This window comes from Tupaia chinensis, unplaced genomic scaffold (assembly GCF_000334495.1).
Source record: "Tupaia chinensis unplaced genomic scaffold, TupChi_1.0 Scaffold000316_1, whole genome shotgun sequence".
Taxonomy (NCBI): Eukaryota; Metazoa; Chordata; class Mammalia; order Scandentia; family Tupaiidae; genus Tupaia; species Tupaia belangeri.
Window position 1 is genome coordinate 3,838,620 of NW_006159809.1, and position 15,758 is coordinate 3,854,377.

A 15,758-nucleotide genomic window follows, 5' to 3' on the forward strand; every position below is an offset into this window, starting at 1 on the left:
TTCCCTCTCTAGCCGCATGGTTCATGTGGGACCACTCTAGTTCTTACTGGTGAACTAGCCATGGCCGACAGGCCCAGGCCTGGCACGGTTAGGGACAGGCATGCCTCTCACCACCTCCCCTTTGGTGTCTGTTTAATAGAACACACAGTAGTCCGTTGGAAAACCAAGTATAGCTTTGTTAAATTGGCAAAGTGGTAGGTTTTTGGATTGGTTCTCTTAACTTCCTAACTGGAGAGATCAGAAGTTTTGAAATGGTATTTCTCAGTATCCCTTGCTGGTAGAGTTCTGGATGGGCCTTAGGGTCCACCAGTTAGATTCACCTACATCACAGTCACTGAAGAACCTGCTTCCCAACATGGAGAAAAGAAGGAAAGCCCGGCTCAGAGACGGGCGAACCAGGGAGCAGCAGGAGGACATGTGGCAGTCGGTGTGGGGACTTCAGGCCATGACCCCCAGCCACCACCCTGCCTGTCCCTTTGCTCACAAAGAACAGTCAGATGGCTGTCCTGTAGCAAGGCTCTCAAAGTGAAGAACATGCCGTGGCTAATAGCTAACGTGGCATTGGCCATGTGGGGAGCAGGCAGTGTGCCAGCCAACTCCCTGAGCACTGGCTACAGGAAGAAAGGCAGTGCTGTCAGGGCCTGCCCCTCCCCGTTTGCTGTCAGGAAGGCTCCCCAGCCTGCAAACCTGCTTCCTTTCTGCATCCTGGAAGGAGAACCCCACCCACCCATTCCTATCGCCTCACCAACCCAGGCGAAGTTCATCCTCAAATACATGTATGAAGTGGGAGAATGCAAAAGGAAAATGAGAATATCTGAAATAAATGTCCAAAAGATTTGAACAAAACCTGGGTGAGTAGAATTAATAAGTTTCCAGTCCAATGCTTGGCTGTAAGGTCCCTGCTATTTCTACCTGTGCTGCAGTTCACTCTGAAGCCTGTTCTTCTGTTCTTTTACAAAGTCCTAGTTTTTCCTCTGAACCTTTCTCTGGATTCAGACACACTTGATCTGTATGCCTCACTGCAAAATGGCTCAGCCTAGCTTTTTTTTCTTTTTCTTTTTCTTTTTCTTTTTTTCTTTTTTTTTTTTTTTTGAAGAGTTTTGCTTAGGGCATGTATGCTTGCTTACCGGAGACACACAGAGACAGAAAGTGAAAAATCACTTCCCTGCGGGGTATGGCCACACCACAATCCCTTCTCTTCCATTCTCCTCTTAGGATTTTGGGCACCCGTGCACAAGCCACCAGGTCTGGGACTTGAACCACAGTCAACTATGTGGGAGTCCAGCGATGTAACCATTGTATTATCTGCTGGTCCTGGTCTAGCCTATCTTTATAAGCCTAAAGCTTTGGCTCGCAAACCTGCCTCTGAGCCCAGGAAGATAGTCCCAGTTCTTGAGGTTTTTATGCTATGTCCTTTCACCTCTCAGGTCTTTATTTTTATGGCTCCTTCCCTCAGATTCCCCTGGTGTTCTGTTGTTCTAAATCACATTTCTTCATTGGGCATCTCCAAGGCCCTTTTCTCCAGAAAGCGCTTCTTTAACTCACAAGGTCTAGGCTAGAGCCTGGCCCTGAGAAGGGACTCAGTGAACATTTGTGGCATGAGTCAATTCTCCAAACCTGCGGGTTTCCTCTCACTGAGCCCCTTCTTCCCTTTGTGCCTTCATGGGGGGCCCTCGTGCTCTTCCGCTTGTGAGTTTGTCTTCTGCTGTGAACCTCCTTGAAACTTCCCGAGGCTTAGATGGTGTCTCTGGCTGAGGCTGTCCTGCTCTGCTGGGCCGGGTCACAAGACCTTCAGTACTGACACGGGAAGGTCTCAGACCCCCTGAGACGCATCGATCTCCCTGGTCTTGGCTGTCTTCCGTCCCATTGATTATCACGAGAAACTAGGACGAAGAGCAGGAGTGTTGGCTGAGCTGCGACCTCGGGAACACGTCCCTCTCCTTGTGCTGTAGGCAGGACCCAGGTCAGGGTGTGGCTTTGCCACTGAGGGAAACTCCACATGAGCTAGGAATAAAGTGAGTGTTTCAAACGAAGAAATCCATTTCCTATCTGAAAGAGAAAGTAAACTTTGCAATGAGGAGACTGGAGACACACAGAGGCACAGAAGGGACTGTGGAATGAGATGAGTAGAGTTCATTTTTTATTTTTATTTATTTATTTATTTTTTGAGAGGTTTTTGCTATAGGGCACATGCGCTCTCCAGAAAGACAGAGAGAGAGAGAGAGAGACAGAAAGAGAGAAATTACCCCCCAGGGGGGATGGCCATGCCACTATCCCTTCTCCTCCATTCTCCTCTCAGGATCTTAGGCACGCACACACACGTGCCCGGCATGAGTTTAAGCCACTGGGCCCGGGACGTGAACTGTGGTCAGCTACATGGGAGTCCAGTGACATAGCCATTACACTAACTGCTGGTCCCAGAGTTCATTTTTTAAATGGGACTTCCAACCTTGGCTTTTCCTCCTGTCCATGAGTTCATGGGCAAATACAATAATCTTTGAGTCTCAGTTTCCAGGACTGGGAATGAGAACGTGTTCCTGTTGAGAGCATTCAGTGAGGGAGGTATGTGTGTATGTGCCAAACCCACCACCTGGTGCTGAAGTTGCTGGGACTACCCAGCATGCTCCTTTTCCCTGTCCCCAGCACTGGCTTGGCCTCCACTCACTTTCCACTCACTGACTCACTCTTCTTCCTTCCTACCTCTCTCCAAACTTCCCATTTTCTACTTAGTTTTTCCCTTATCGTATCCATCCCACTTACAGAAAAGGAATTAATAAAAAAGAGAGAGAGAAAACAGTATAAAGCCTAGAAAAATCCCAAGTATGAAAAGTTTTCCTTGCAGGGTTTGGTTCATTCAAATGCCTTATTTTTCTTGTCCATATGCTTCTCCGAAGAGTCAGGATTTGGATTTGCAGAGCTGGGGTGGCGGTGAAATGTGCAATGTTCTCCTTGGTCTCAGGTCCATGGGGAAAAGAGGCAAAAGCTTGGGAGGACTGCTTATTCTGTAGCTGACACTCCCTCAGCAAACACCTCAGCTCTGCTGTACTCGGACTGGCTAACCAGGCCAGAAATAAGCCTCCCCAGGACGTGCTGATTAGATAAGCCAATGAGAATCATTGAAGACACAGACATTAGATTAAAAAAGCATAAAACAAATGCTACTTTTACAATGTCTATGAATAGACAAAGACTTTTTGGTTCTGGTATAGCTGGTTGGTGAGGCGATAGAGGAAGGCTGTGTTAATAGTAGAGATAGGAGAAAAGGAGGGGTGGGTGGGTCCCAGCTGCAAGCCCACTATAAGGGATTGGATTCAAGGGCCCAGGAGCCACAGGCCACTGCATGGGGTGAGTAGAGTGGATTTTAACTCTATGGAGTTAAAACTTGTTGGGGATTCTGGTTTGGGGTTGTGAGTGAGGATGTTGTCAAGTGCATAGGCAGGAATCCCCACCCTGCTGAGGGTCAGGTGAGAATTTGATTGCTTTCTGCTGAAGGCCCGTGTAAGACTTCAAGAGCGAAGATAAGGGGCCATGGATTGTTTAAATGGGTCTGTAATGATTCCAGCATAGCAAAGGACAAGTAACAGAACATCAGTGTCCGCCTGTGGTATTATTGTGCTCTCCCCCTCCCCCTCTCCTGTTTCTGTCCTTTGGTGAGAGGAGCAAGTGTGTGTGTGTGTGTGTGTGTGTGTGTGTGTGTGTGTGTGCATGCGTGTGCGTGCGCATCTGTGCAGTGTCAGACTAATACAGGGAGGTGCTGAGGCCTGTGTCTAAGTTGTTTTCTTGGCAAGGAGAAGTCCCATGCTCTTGAGCCATGGAGGTCACAGCGGCTAGTTTTGTGCCTGCTGCATACTTTGTTCAACCCAGTCAGGGTTATTCATAGTGCCTTCCCCGAGTTTCCTAGGAGTCCTGAAAATAGGACTAGTATGTAGCACTCTACTTCAGCTAAGCTTGAAGAAGGCATCCTTCCAGTGATCTGCTTTTTGGGTCTTCAGGGAATGAAAGGGAAGGAATATATGAAGAGGCAGGGAGCTGATCCACATCTCTCCCCTGAGAAGTAATAGGCTATGTAGTCTTTCCTCTTCTTCTTTTTTTCAATGCATATGCACACATGTATGCATGAGAGAGAGAAAAAAAAAAAGCACCCCACAATGGGGTCCTGGTCATGCCACCATCCATTTCCCCTCCATTTCTCTATCCTGTCAGGATCCTGGACCACGTACGTGCATGCCTGACATGTGTTTTAAGCCTTGGCACCAGAACTCAAATTGTAGTGGGCCTTGTGGGATTCTGCTTCATCTGCGCGTTGCTTAACCGCCATGCTATAGAGCCAGGCCACAGTTCTCATGTATCAGGAGTCGTGGCAATTAGTCAGCTTTCTAAAGAAAGGGTCACCCTTGTGACTAGCAGTTAGCGTAATGGCTATGTCGCTTAACTCCCATGTAGTCGACTGTGGTTCGAGTCTTGGACCCAGTGGCTTAAATTCACATCGGGCGCGTGTGCGTGTGTGCCCAAGGTCCCAAGAGGAGAATGGAGGAGAAGGGATTGTGGCGTGGCCATCCCCCCGGGGGATGATTTCTCACTTTCTATCTCTCTATCTCTGTCTTTCTGGCGACCGCACATGCCCTATGGCAAAAACCTCTCCTAAATAAATAAATAAATAAGAAAGGGTCACCCAACCTGGATGAAATTCTTACTTAGAAACCAAGTGCCCTTAGCTTCGTGGGCTCTGTCCCTGAGAAACCATGTTTAACGCCCCAGCCCCTATCCCCAAGGAGGCATCCTGGGGCTTGGAATTCAGCCATGAGCTCAGGAGCTGAGGGAAGTTCCCAGGAGCACCCTGAAGACCTACCAGCTATGCTCTTCCACACCTACCTCCCTCACTTAGTTTGGGTGGACTAGCCTAAGGAGAGTCATTTTCCCGTCCACCGAAGGTGCTCAGTAAGTGTCTCGTTGCTGACATAATGCCTGCCTCCCCTCCTTGAAATCAAATGTATTAATTCATATTTTCTCAGAGGCAGTAACTGGGCACTTAGTAATGGAGACACCAAGCAACTTGTTTGCATCCATTGCTCTGTGAACAGGGATGGTGTCTCTGTTAACCAAGGAGACAATTTGGCAGGACTGATCTTTTTAAATTATTATTATTTTTTTTTGGAGAGGTTTTTGCTATAGGGCGCGTGTGCTCGCCAGACAGACAGAGAGATAGAAAGCGAAAAATCACCCCCCAGGGGCGATGGCCATGCCGCAATCCCTTCTCCTCCATTCTCCTCTCAGGATCTTGCCCGGCGTGAGTTTAAGCCACCAGGTCCGGGACACGAACCGTGGTAGACTACGTGGGGAGTCCAGCGACATAGGCATTACGCTAACTGCTGGTCCTGGCAGGACTGATCTTGCCACTAGAAGCAGACAAAAGGTAGAGCGTGTTCCCTAAAGTTACCATTTCCCAATCCAGAATCAACTGATCTTCGGTATCTTTTTCAGCCTTCATCTCTAGAAAGGTTTGAGCTACTTGAGAACTACTTCCCTATCTAATGAATTGGACTCTGTACTGCCTCTGCCAACTTATTATTGAAGAATTCATTGGCATGAATTTATACAATTTTGAGGAAAGGAGCCCTTTAAAATTCTCTTACTCAAAACGGATTCAGCGTGGTTTGAGGCCTGCTAGGTCACAGCCATGCTGACTTCTGGTAGCGCAGGGCAGAAGCCCAGTCAGGCAGAGCCTACTCTTGTGTCCTAGCCTTTCTCGTCTTACTGTAGAACAAGAGCAGCCCTAGCAAAGAGACAGAAGATGACCATCTGCACCTACTTACTCTTAAGTCTGGACAACCTGCAACATCATTTTCTTTCTTTTTTTTTTTTTTTGAGGGGGGAGAGGTTTTTGCTATAGGGCGTGTGCACTCACCAGAAAGACAGAGAGACAGAGAGATAGAAAGCGAGAAATCATCCCCCAGGAGGGATGGCCATTGCCGCAATCCCTTCTCCTCCATTCTCCTCTTGGGATCTTGGGCACGCACGCACATGCGCCTGGTGTGAGTTTAAACCACCGGGCCCAGGACTCGAACTGCCGTTTACTACATCGAAGTCCAAGTGAGACAGCCATTGTGCCAACTGCTGGTCCCTCATTTTCTATCAGACTTCCTAGAATAGTCTCTTTATGAAAATTCAATTCAACTCAATCAAGAATTACTATTCACCTACTCTGCCTCTCTCTGTCTTTATCCAGCAAGCACATGCACCCTATAGTATACAAACAAAAACTTTTAAAAAAGAGAGAGAGAGAGATCTAGTTTTGCCCTGAACGAAATTTAGGCAAGTCACATGATTGTCTGGTCACCCTTAATCTCAGTCTTATTTCAGTAATTACAATGTCCTATCCCTCATAGTGATCCAAACTTCAATTCTGATTTAAAGTTGAGACCTCTCACCATCCCCAGTTTGGTGCTGCTGAAAAGGGACGCCTGCTGTGGCTGGTGGTATATAGAGCAGAGGGCTCCAACATCCACCCCAGGCTATGGACCAGTGCCAGTCTGAGGCTGCTTCAGTGCCAGTCCATGGCCTGACCAGTGCTAGGTGTTGGGCGGTTGCTGGTCCATGGCCTGTTGCCCTGCCGGTGCAGCGGTGAGTGGGCCACAGGTGAGCAAGTGAGGCTTCGTCCGTGTTTGCAGTCGTTCCCCATCACTTGGGTTATCGCCTGAGCTCTGCCCCCTGTCAGACCAGCGGGGGAACTGGATTCTCAGGGGAGCAGGAACCCTGTTGTTGTGTGATTGTGTCACTGTATATTGCAATGTGGTAGTGGTGGAAACAGGGTGCACGGTGGACGTGGTGTCCTTGGGTCATCCTGAGACTAGCCCCCCGACCCTGTCTGTGGAGGGATTGTCTTCCAGGACACCAGTCCCTGGTGCTGGGAAAATCAGGGACCACTACAGAGACTCTTCCTTGTTTATTTAGCTAACAAGTCTCCAATCTCTTCAGGGTTGTTGCCCGGGGATGTGGAAGAGGTGCGAGGAGTAGAAAAATCCTCTGTATACGTTTGTGATCTCCTGATTCACCAGGAGCCCCGGTGCCTTGGGGTGATTGTTTTACACAGCCCTAGGCGGATCCAGTTTCTATTCTCCTCATAGACCAACCTTTCCAGCCCTATCAGAATCCCTTCCCCACTTCCTCCCACGCTTTCCTCCTCATAGAGAAGGTCTGTGTCGTCATCGGGTGGGGATTTCTCTGCTTTTGCTCTGACCTACGTCTCTTCCCTTTCTTTTCCTTCCCCCTTTAAAAAAAAAAAAAAGGAAAAATTATTGGCCTTCTTTCTTCTCGCCAAACGCTGGCAACATGGTATTCGGGTGCTTCGTGGAGGTTGGCTGAGTGGCCTCCGTCTCCTTTAGCCCTCATGACGGAAAGTTGGTTGCAACTGTAGATGTTATTGATCAGAACGGGGCTCTGGCTGATGGACCTTGCACTCAGGGGAGGAGACAGGCCGTGCCTTTCAAATGCATGCCTCTCACCGACTTCATCCTCAAGTTCCCACCTAGCGTGTGCTGGAAGTACATGCGATAAGCCTGGCAGAAAGCAGACATCAGTACAAAGTGGGCAGCCACAAGATGGGCCAAGGAGATTGAAGTCAGAGAGAGGAAAGCCAAGATGGCAGGTTTTCATCATTCCAAAGTTATGAAGGTGGGAACCAGCAGGTGGCTTGACGGTTAAGGTGCTGGATGCTCCCACATGGTCGACTGCAGTTTGACTCCTGGACCTGGTGGTTTGCTTTCTCATTTTTTTTTCTCTCTCTCTAAGTTTCTCTGAGTCTCTCTCTGGTCAAATTAAAATAAATGAATGAATAAACAAAATTAAAATAAACGATTCTTTAAAAAAATAAAGTCATGAAGGCAAAGGAAATGAGGAACAGAATAATCAAAAATGAAATGAAGAAGCCCCAAAAGGCGGCTCTCCTGAAAGTGTCTCCCCCAAAAAGCACCTGCTGCTAAGGGTGCTGCTGCTGCTGCTGCTGCTGCTGCCAACGTGCCAGCAAGAAAGATGACTGCAGGCAGAAAGGCCCCAGCCCAGAAGGCTCCTGCTCAGAGAGCCCCAGGCCAAGAGGCCACGCAGCCTCCAAAAGCTCAGAAGTTCAGAAAGCTGCAGCCCAGAAAGCACCTGTACCAAAAGCATCTGGCGAGAAACCATAAGAGGCCGTGCTAGAAATAATAAACATTCTTTCTGATGTAGCAAAAACAAAATATGTCTTTCTTCTATGAGTATGAGAGAGACATACAGAGACAGAGAGACAGAGGCCATACCCCCAACAGGGCCTCAATGCTGTGATCTACTCTCAGCTTTAGCTAGCCCTGGATCTTGGGCAGATGTGTGCCCCGAGCTCTTAGAAAGTCTCTGAACTTGTACCTGAAACCTTGCATGTGGCTTGGGCTCACGGAGCATTGTGCTTTACCACCGTGACATAGTCCAGCCTTCCTCTTCCTTTTCCCCTTATCCTGGATGGAAATGCCCCCTCCCCTGGTCCTGGTCCAGCCTTTCACCCTGGTCTGTGTCACAAGTCCCCAAGAAGTCAGCCAGAGAGCAAAGCAGGTCTGCCTGGCAGGGAAAATGTCAGGATTTGGAGACCAGGAGTCCTTTTCGGGTGGGACTATCTGTTGGGATCCATACAATGCAGCTCCTTTTAACTGATATCTACATTTAATACAACTCCACGCAAAGCAATAAAGCAATGCTTTTATTATTATTAAAATGATTTCCTTTTTGGGACCAGCAGATGGCGGAATGGTTGTCACTGGATTCCCACACAGTCAACAGCAGTTTGAGTCCCAGATCTAATGGCTTAACACTCATGCTGGACACGTATGCATACATGCCCAAAAACCTGAAAGGAAAACGGAGGTGAAGGGTTCACAGCATAGCCATCCCTCCAAGGGGTGACTTTCTTGCTTTCTGTCTGTCTCTCTGGCAGGCTCATACTCCCTATAGCAAAAATCTCTCTTAAAAAAATGATTTCTTTTTTAAATTTATTTTATTTTTTATACATTCAATCACTGTACATCATTACGGCATGTAAAATGTTTTTTCCAGCATGAATATACTGTACATGTACTGTAATAATGTCTAGTTAACGATATTATCAACATGTTATCATCGACAGATAATTTTCCATTTTTTATGTCCCTTAAATGTTTTGCTTCTTTTTCCCCTTGATTCCCTCCCTCTCATCCTCCCTCATTTTCCACCCTCTTCCCGCACTGTCTCTAGTATCCACAGTTGTTCCACATGCTTTTATATCTTCCAGTCTTTCAGTTTCTGCCAGAGAGTGCAGACAGTCGATATATATTGAGTGGGGACATCTATTGCCTATCTTTTATAGTCTGGCTTGCTTGACTTAAAGATATACTGCCATATTGGCCCACTCTTTATCAAATGCTATGGTCTCATTTGTTGTTGTTGTTTGTTTTTTGCTTGTTTGTTTTTACAGTTGAATAGTATTCCATAGTGTGTGTGTGTGCCACAATGATTTCCTTTTTTGGGGGCAATAAAATAAACATAAAATTTACTATTTTATCCATTTGAGTGTATAGTTCAGGGGCATTAAGTATATTCCCATTGTTGACAACCATAACTACTGCTCATCTCCCAAACGCAACTCTACCCATTAAACCATAACTCCCTATTCCCCACCCCCCCAGCCCTCATTAACCATTAATCTACTTTCCGTCTCTATGAATATTTCTGTTCTAGGTACCTCATACACATGGAATCAGAGTATTTGTCTTTTTGTATCTGGTTTATTTCACTTAGCATAATGTCCTCAAGGTTCATCCATATTGTAATGTGTGTCTGAATTCTGTGCCTTTTGAAAGCTGCATAATACTCCATTGTATGGATATACCACCTTTTGTTTATCCATTCATCTGATGACTAACGTGTGGGTGGTTTCCACCTTTCAGCCATTGTGAAGAATGCTGCGTGCCAAGTATCTGTGTGAGTCCTGGCTTTCAATTCTCTTGGGTATATACCCCAAAGTAGGATTTACTTCATTGTTTTTAAATAGGGAATACATATAGTGGGCAATATAAAAGGCATGAGAGGTCATACAGTGGCCCCTGAGCCCCTGCCTCCCAGTTCCCCTCCCAGGAAGCATCAGTGTAACCCATTGCTGCTGTACTTTTTCCCTATAGAGACCTCATACCCGTAAGTACACCCCATGCATGAGTGGAGACAAGCCATGAAGCACTCTTCTATACTTTGCTTTTTTTCCGCTTAGCAAGATTTCTTTTTTTTGGGAGAGGTTTTTGCTATAGGGCGTGTGCGCTCGCCAGACAGACAGAGAGAGACATAGAGACAGAAAGCGAGAAATCACCCCCCAGGGGGGATGGTCACGCTACAATCCCTTCTCCTCCATTCTCCTCTTGGGATCTTGGGCACGCATGCACACGGGCCCGGCGTGAGTTCTAAGCCACCGGGTCCGGGATGCGAACCGCGGTGGGAATCCAGCAACATAGCCATTACGCTAACTGCTGGTTCCCAACTTAGCAAGATTTCTAAAAGATGATTCTACAGTACTGTTTAAAGAATATCCTCATTATGTTTAAATGCTTCATGGTTTTTCATGGTTTTTCATGGTTTTTCAAAGTATAGAGAAGAGTTTGTGTGTGTGTGTGTGTGTGTGTGTGTGTGTGTGTGTGTATGTTTTAGTTAGTCCCCTATTGATGGACAGTCAGGTTGTTTTCAGTGAGCGGCTGCCATCAACAATGCTGTAATCCTAACAGCCAGCATTTGCTGAGCACTGACGCTATGCCAGGCCCTCTTTACATCTTTACCATGTACCGAACTGTATTACCTAATTCCCACGGTAGCTCTCTGACACAAGTACAGGGTGGTGAGTAACTGCCCCAAACCACATATTTGTCTTTGTCCACAGGTGGAAGTGTATCTGTAAGATAAGTTTCTAGACAAAGAATTGCTGCTACCAAAAGGTATGTACATTTTAAAGGTATGTAAATATTGCCATAGCGGCCGCAATCTGGCTGTGCCCATCCGCAGTCTCCAGGCAACTGCACGTATGAGGGCCCGCTGCCCTCCACACTCAGTGTTGAGAAACTTCTTGATATTTGCCAATCTGGAAGGTGAAAAATGGTATTTTACTGTGGCTCCAGTTTTTTTTTTTTTTAAATCTCTTTAAGTGAGTGATAGTGAGCATCTTTTCAAATGTTTGAAGTCCATTCATTTTACTAATAAGGTTTTTAAAACTTAATATAGTGATTCCACAGTTGATATAGAAGAATCTATGGTCAAAATAGCCTTTTTTTTTTTTTTTTGAAGAAGTTTTTGCTATAGGGTGCATGCGCTCACCAGAAAGACAGAGACAGAGACAGAGACAGAAAGCACCCTGGGGGGATGGCCACGCCGCAATCCCTTCTCTTCCATTCTCCTCTCGGGTTCTTGGGCACGCACGCACATGTGCCCAGCACAACATAGCCATTACACCAACTGCTAGTCCCTGGATTCTTTTAAATTTTAATGTTATTTATAGTGGTTCCCCCCCCACATTTTTGCTACAGAGCACATGTACTCACAAAAGAGGAGAAAGTGAGAAATCACCCCACAGGGGGGTTGGCCACACTCAAATCCCTTCTCTCCCATTCTCCTCTCAGGATTTTGGGCACGCACATGTACTCAATGAGATTCTCAAGCCAACAGGTCTGAGATTTAAACCACACAGCCAGCCATATAGGATCCAACTCCTTAACCTCTATGTATCTGCTGGCCCCTATTTTACTTCTAGCTTTTTAAAAAATAGAAAAGACTTGGGACCAGCAGATGGTGTAACAGTTATATTGTTGGACTCCCACATAGTCAAACACGGTTCGAGTCCTGGACCTGGCAGCTTAAAATTCATGCTGGGTCTCTGTGTGTGTGTGTGTGTGTGTGTGTGTGTGTGTGTGTGTGAGCCCAAAATCCTGAGAGAAGAATGGAGGAGAAGGGATTGCACCATGGCCATTTCCCTCGAGGGGTGATTTCTTGCTTTCTGTCTCTCTGTCTCTCTCTGTCTCTCCTGTGAGCACACGTGCCCTATAGCAAAAATCTCTCTCTTAAAAGAAAAATAGATGAGATTCAAATTTTAAAAGATGAAACAATGGTAAGATTCAGAGAGCAAGCTTAAAAATGTGGGCAGGGTGCAAGCAGTGGTGCAGTGTGACACAAGTGGACTGCATGGGAAGGGTCCTGGGTTTGTGTCCCAGGACCTCCCTGAGTGTGCTGGCTAGACGCTCACGTGCTGTGCCCTGCCCTTCCATCTCCATCCAGTGGAGGTCCCTGCCCTGCCAAAGGCTCCACCTCCTGGCCCCCTGGCCTCCTCCTGGGAAGCCTGACTCTGTTTCACAGCACCTAGCTCAGAGTTGGCCCCCAGGGGGTCACTTCCATTCTCTAAATCCGATGCACAGTAACTGTATAACTTATTGTCCGAACTTGCTCTCTTGGTAATGAAAGGTGGCCCCGCTCATAATGAAGCCAAGACCGCAGTAGATGGCAACTGTCTCAGGCAAATCAGGACACAAGCTTGACCCCAGACGTAAGGGGCAATCACAGTTCATTTCAGGGCAGAGATACATGACCTTCTGAGCTGAGCCCAGCAAAAGATTAAGTTGCTGTCTTTGTCCTCTGTCCAAGCTCTCTTCTAAATCAATTTTTTTAAAGAATTATTTTATTTAACTTTATTTTAATTTGACCAGAGAGAGAGAAAGAGATGAAAAGTGAGAAAACAAGCCACCCGGTCTGGGACTCGAACCACAGTCGGCCACATGGGAGTCCAGTGCCCTTATCCACCATGCCACCTGCCAGCCCCTAAATCGAGTTTTAAAAATAATGCACTTTCTCAGTACTATTTTCTTTTTCTTTTTTTTTTTTTTTTTTGAGAGGTTTTTGCTATAGGGCATGTGTGCTCACCAGACAGACAGAGAGAGACATAGAGACAGGAAGTGAGAAATCACCCCCCAGGGGGGATGGTCACGCTGCAATCCCTTCTCCTCCATTCTCCTCTTGGGATCTTGGGCATGCACGCACACGGGCCTCGCGTGAGTTCTAAGCCACCGGGTCCAGGACGCGAACCGCGGTCAACTATGTGGGAATCCAGTGACATAGCCATTACACTAACTGCTGGTTCCCAGTACTATTTTCTTAGAAGTGTATTTTTTAGAATATCAGATTTAGCCCCCTAAATATAAGTATGTAAGAAATAGAAGTTTATTTCTAAAACTCTCCTTCATGTCTTTCTTTCTCTTTAATATGCATGCACTTACATGAGATGGGTGATGGGGAGAGAAGAGAGAAAGCAGCCTTCAATGGGGCCTGCTCACACTGCAATCCCTGTTCCTCCAGTTTTCCATTCCATCAAGATCCTGGGCATGAGTGTGTGCTTGGTGTATTTTCCAAGCTGCCAAGAGTAGGACTTGAACCCTGTTGGCTCTGCGTAGTACCTAACTGCTGCTCTATGGGGGTTGGCCTTACCCTTCATTCTATTTTCCATCCCATTTTTAAAAGGTTCTGATGCTTCATTCCAGTTGGCTGAGTTTCCTTTGCCTTTTCCATTTTTGGGTTGGGATGGAGTACAGGGTTCTAGACTCTTAGGGATCTTCACACCATCTCTCCTTGTCCCATCTGTCCTTGGCCATTGGTGCCTGTGGGTCACTGTGGAGCTCAAAGGCTCTCTTCATCTCTTCATGCTGCCTCAGCAAGCTTGCCGGGGCCCCCTTGGCCAGATGCACCCAACGACCATTCTTTTTCTCTCTGGGAAGCAAGACACAGGTCCTCTCTGCTCTCAGGTACCTTCTCTCTGGGGCTCTGTGCAGGGTGCAGGGATCGAGGCCTTGGTCTCCAGGACCCACCCACAAATATTACTGTGTCTCTCAACTTGACTCCAACTCTTGTCCTTGCCCTGGGAACGCTTCTCGGATGCGGAGTAGGGATATCCTCGATCTTTTTGGTGACTATTTTCTCTCATACTAGAATCTCGGTCTAAGCCAAGAGTCTTTTCTATTCCCCTCAAGGGCAGAGGCTCCTTTCCCAGCTCTGTTTTCATACACCTGCCCCGAAGCAATGAGCAGGGCAGGGTCAGGCTGTTTGAATGGGGGGAAGGAGAGGAAGTAAAGAAATATCAGGCTGATGGAGGCACTGGCTAATATTTCAGAACATAATTTCACAAGGCATACGTGTGTGTTAGATGGCTTCCTGCTTTAATTGTTATGATTTCATATCCTTTTGTAGATCTTGTAAACCAGACTCCCCTGTCCCCATCCCCCAGGATAGTTCAGCCGTTTGCAGCTCTGTGAGCCTGGGCGTGTTGCTTTCCCTTCTCTAAGCTTCCATTTCCTCATCTGTGAATGAGGCTACTAATAGCTCATATCAATTAAGTGCCTACAATCGTCAAGCATGGTTCTAAACATTGTATATGTATTTATCCTGACCATAAACTTATGAGAGAGCAACTATTCCTATTTTACAGGTGAGGAAACTGCATCTCACAGTTGTAGATAACTTTCAACTCCAACAGTCCAAGGTAGCTTAAAGGCCAAAGTCATGTGGTCCGCTCTTAACCTCTGCCTTTCACAAGTGTTAGTGACGACTTCATGGGTTTGTGGTGAGGAGTAGCGGAGGTAAAATAGACAAAGCCCTTGTCTCAGAGCCTGGTGGGTAGCAAAGCTCAATAAATTCTCAGCTGATACTTTAGCCATGATGTTTCAGTCATTGTCATCTGAAATGCCTTTGGAATTGCATTGAACTGTATCTAAATTCTAAATATTTAACATAGTTTTCCCATTCAGGACTATTATATCTTATTACATATTTAAGTGTTATTACATATATGCACATAAGACTTGCATTTCTAGGGAAGTTTGCTTTTAGATGTTTAGGAGTTTTGTCACTAATTTTAATTTTATTTTTTAAAAGAATTATTTATTGGGACCAGCAGGTGGCATAATGGTTATGTCACTGGACTCCCATGTAGTTGACTGAGGTTTGAGTCCTGGACCAGGTGGCTTAAACTCATGCTGGGTGCATGTGTGTGCATGCCCAAGATCCTGAGAGGAGAATGGAGGAGAAGGGGTTGTGGTGTGGCTATTCCCCTGGGGGGTGATTTCTTGCTTTCTGTCTCTCTGTCTTTCCTGTGAGCACACACACCGTATAGCAAAAACCTCTAAAAATAATAATTATTTATTTTATTTATTTATTAATCATCATTATTATTTTTATTTTAATTTGACCAGAGAAATATATATATATAGAGAGAGAGAGAGAGGGAAAGTAAGAAATACCTGACCCTTAGTCAGCTATGTGGGAGCACCTTAACCATCATGCCACCTGCTAGCCCTGTCACTAAGTTTAAAAATTCATTTATTTATTTATTCCATAAGACAGAGCACAGCCCCAAAAGGGTCTTGATGCCTTCCTATACCGGTAGCTTGAGCCAGCCTCAGATCATGGGCACTGCATACTCAGCATATCAGGGATTGTCAGAGATGTGAACCAAAACTTACCCATATCGACGGGCTCTGCAGAATGTCATGTTTACCACTGTGCCACTATTTGCCCCCCCCCTTTTTTTGAGAGTTTTTTTTTGCTATAGGGTGCGTGTGCTCGCTAGACAGACAGAGAGAGACATAGAGACAGAAAGCGAGAAATCACCCCCCAGGGAGGATGGTCACGTCGCAATCCCTTCTCCTCCATTCTCCTCTCAGGATCTTGGGCATGCATGTACATGCGCCCAG

At 46.4% G+C, this 15,758-nt stretch overlaps 1 protein-coding gene and 1 pseudogene across 2 annotated transcripts in view; both read left to right on the plus strand.

Moving 5' to 3' along the window:
- Positions 1–7,329: 7,329 nt before the first annotated feature.
- Positions 7,330–8,177, plus strand: LOC102484605 (60S ribosomal protein L14 pseudogene; annotated as a pseudogene).
- Positions 8,178–10,915: 2,738 nt separating this feature from the next.
- The window catches only part of SLC4A5 (solute carrier family 4 member 5), a 128,038-nt gene continuing 123,195 nt past the window's right edge, over positions 10,916–15,758 (plus strand). For both annotated transcript variants that reach the window (XM_027772952.1, XM_027772953.1), the window contains exon 1: positions 10,916–10,970. The gene's annotated coding sequence lies outside the window, so the exon portion shown is untranslated. The remainder of the gene's footprint in view (positions 10,971–15,758) is intronic.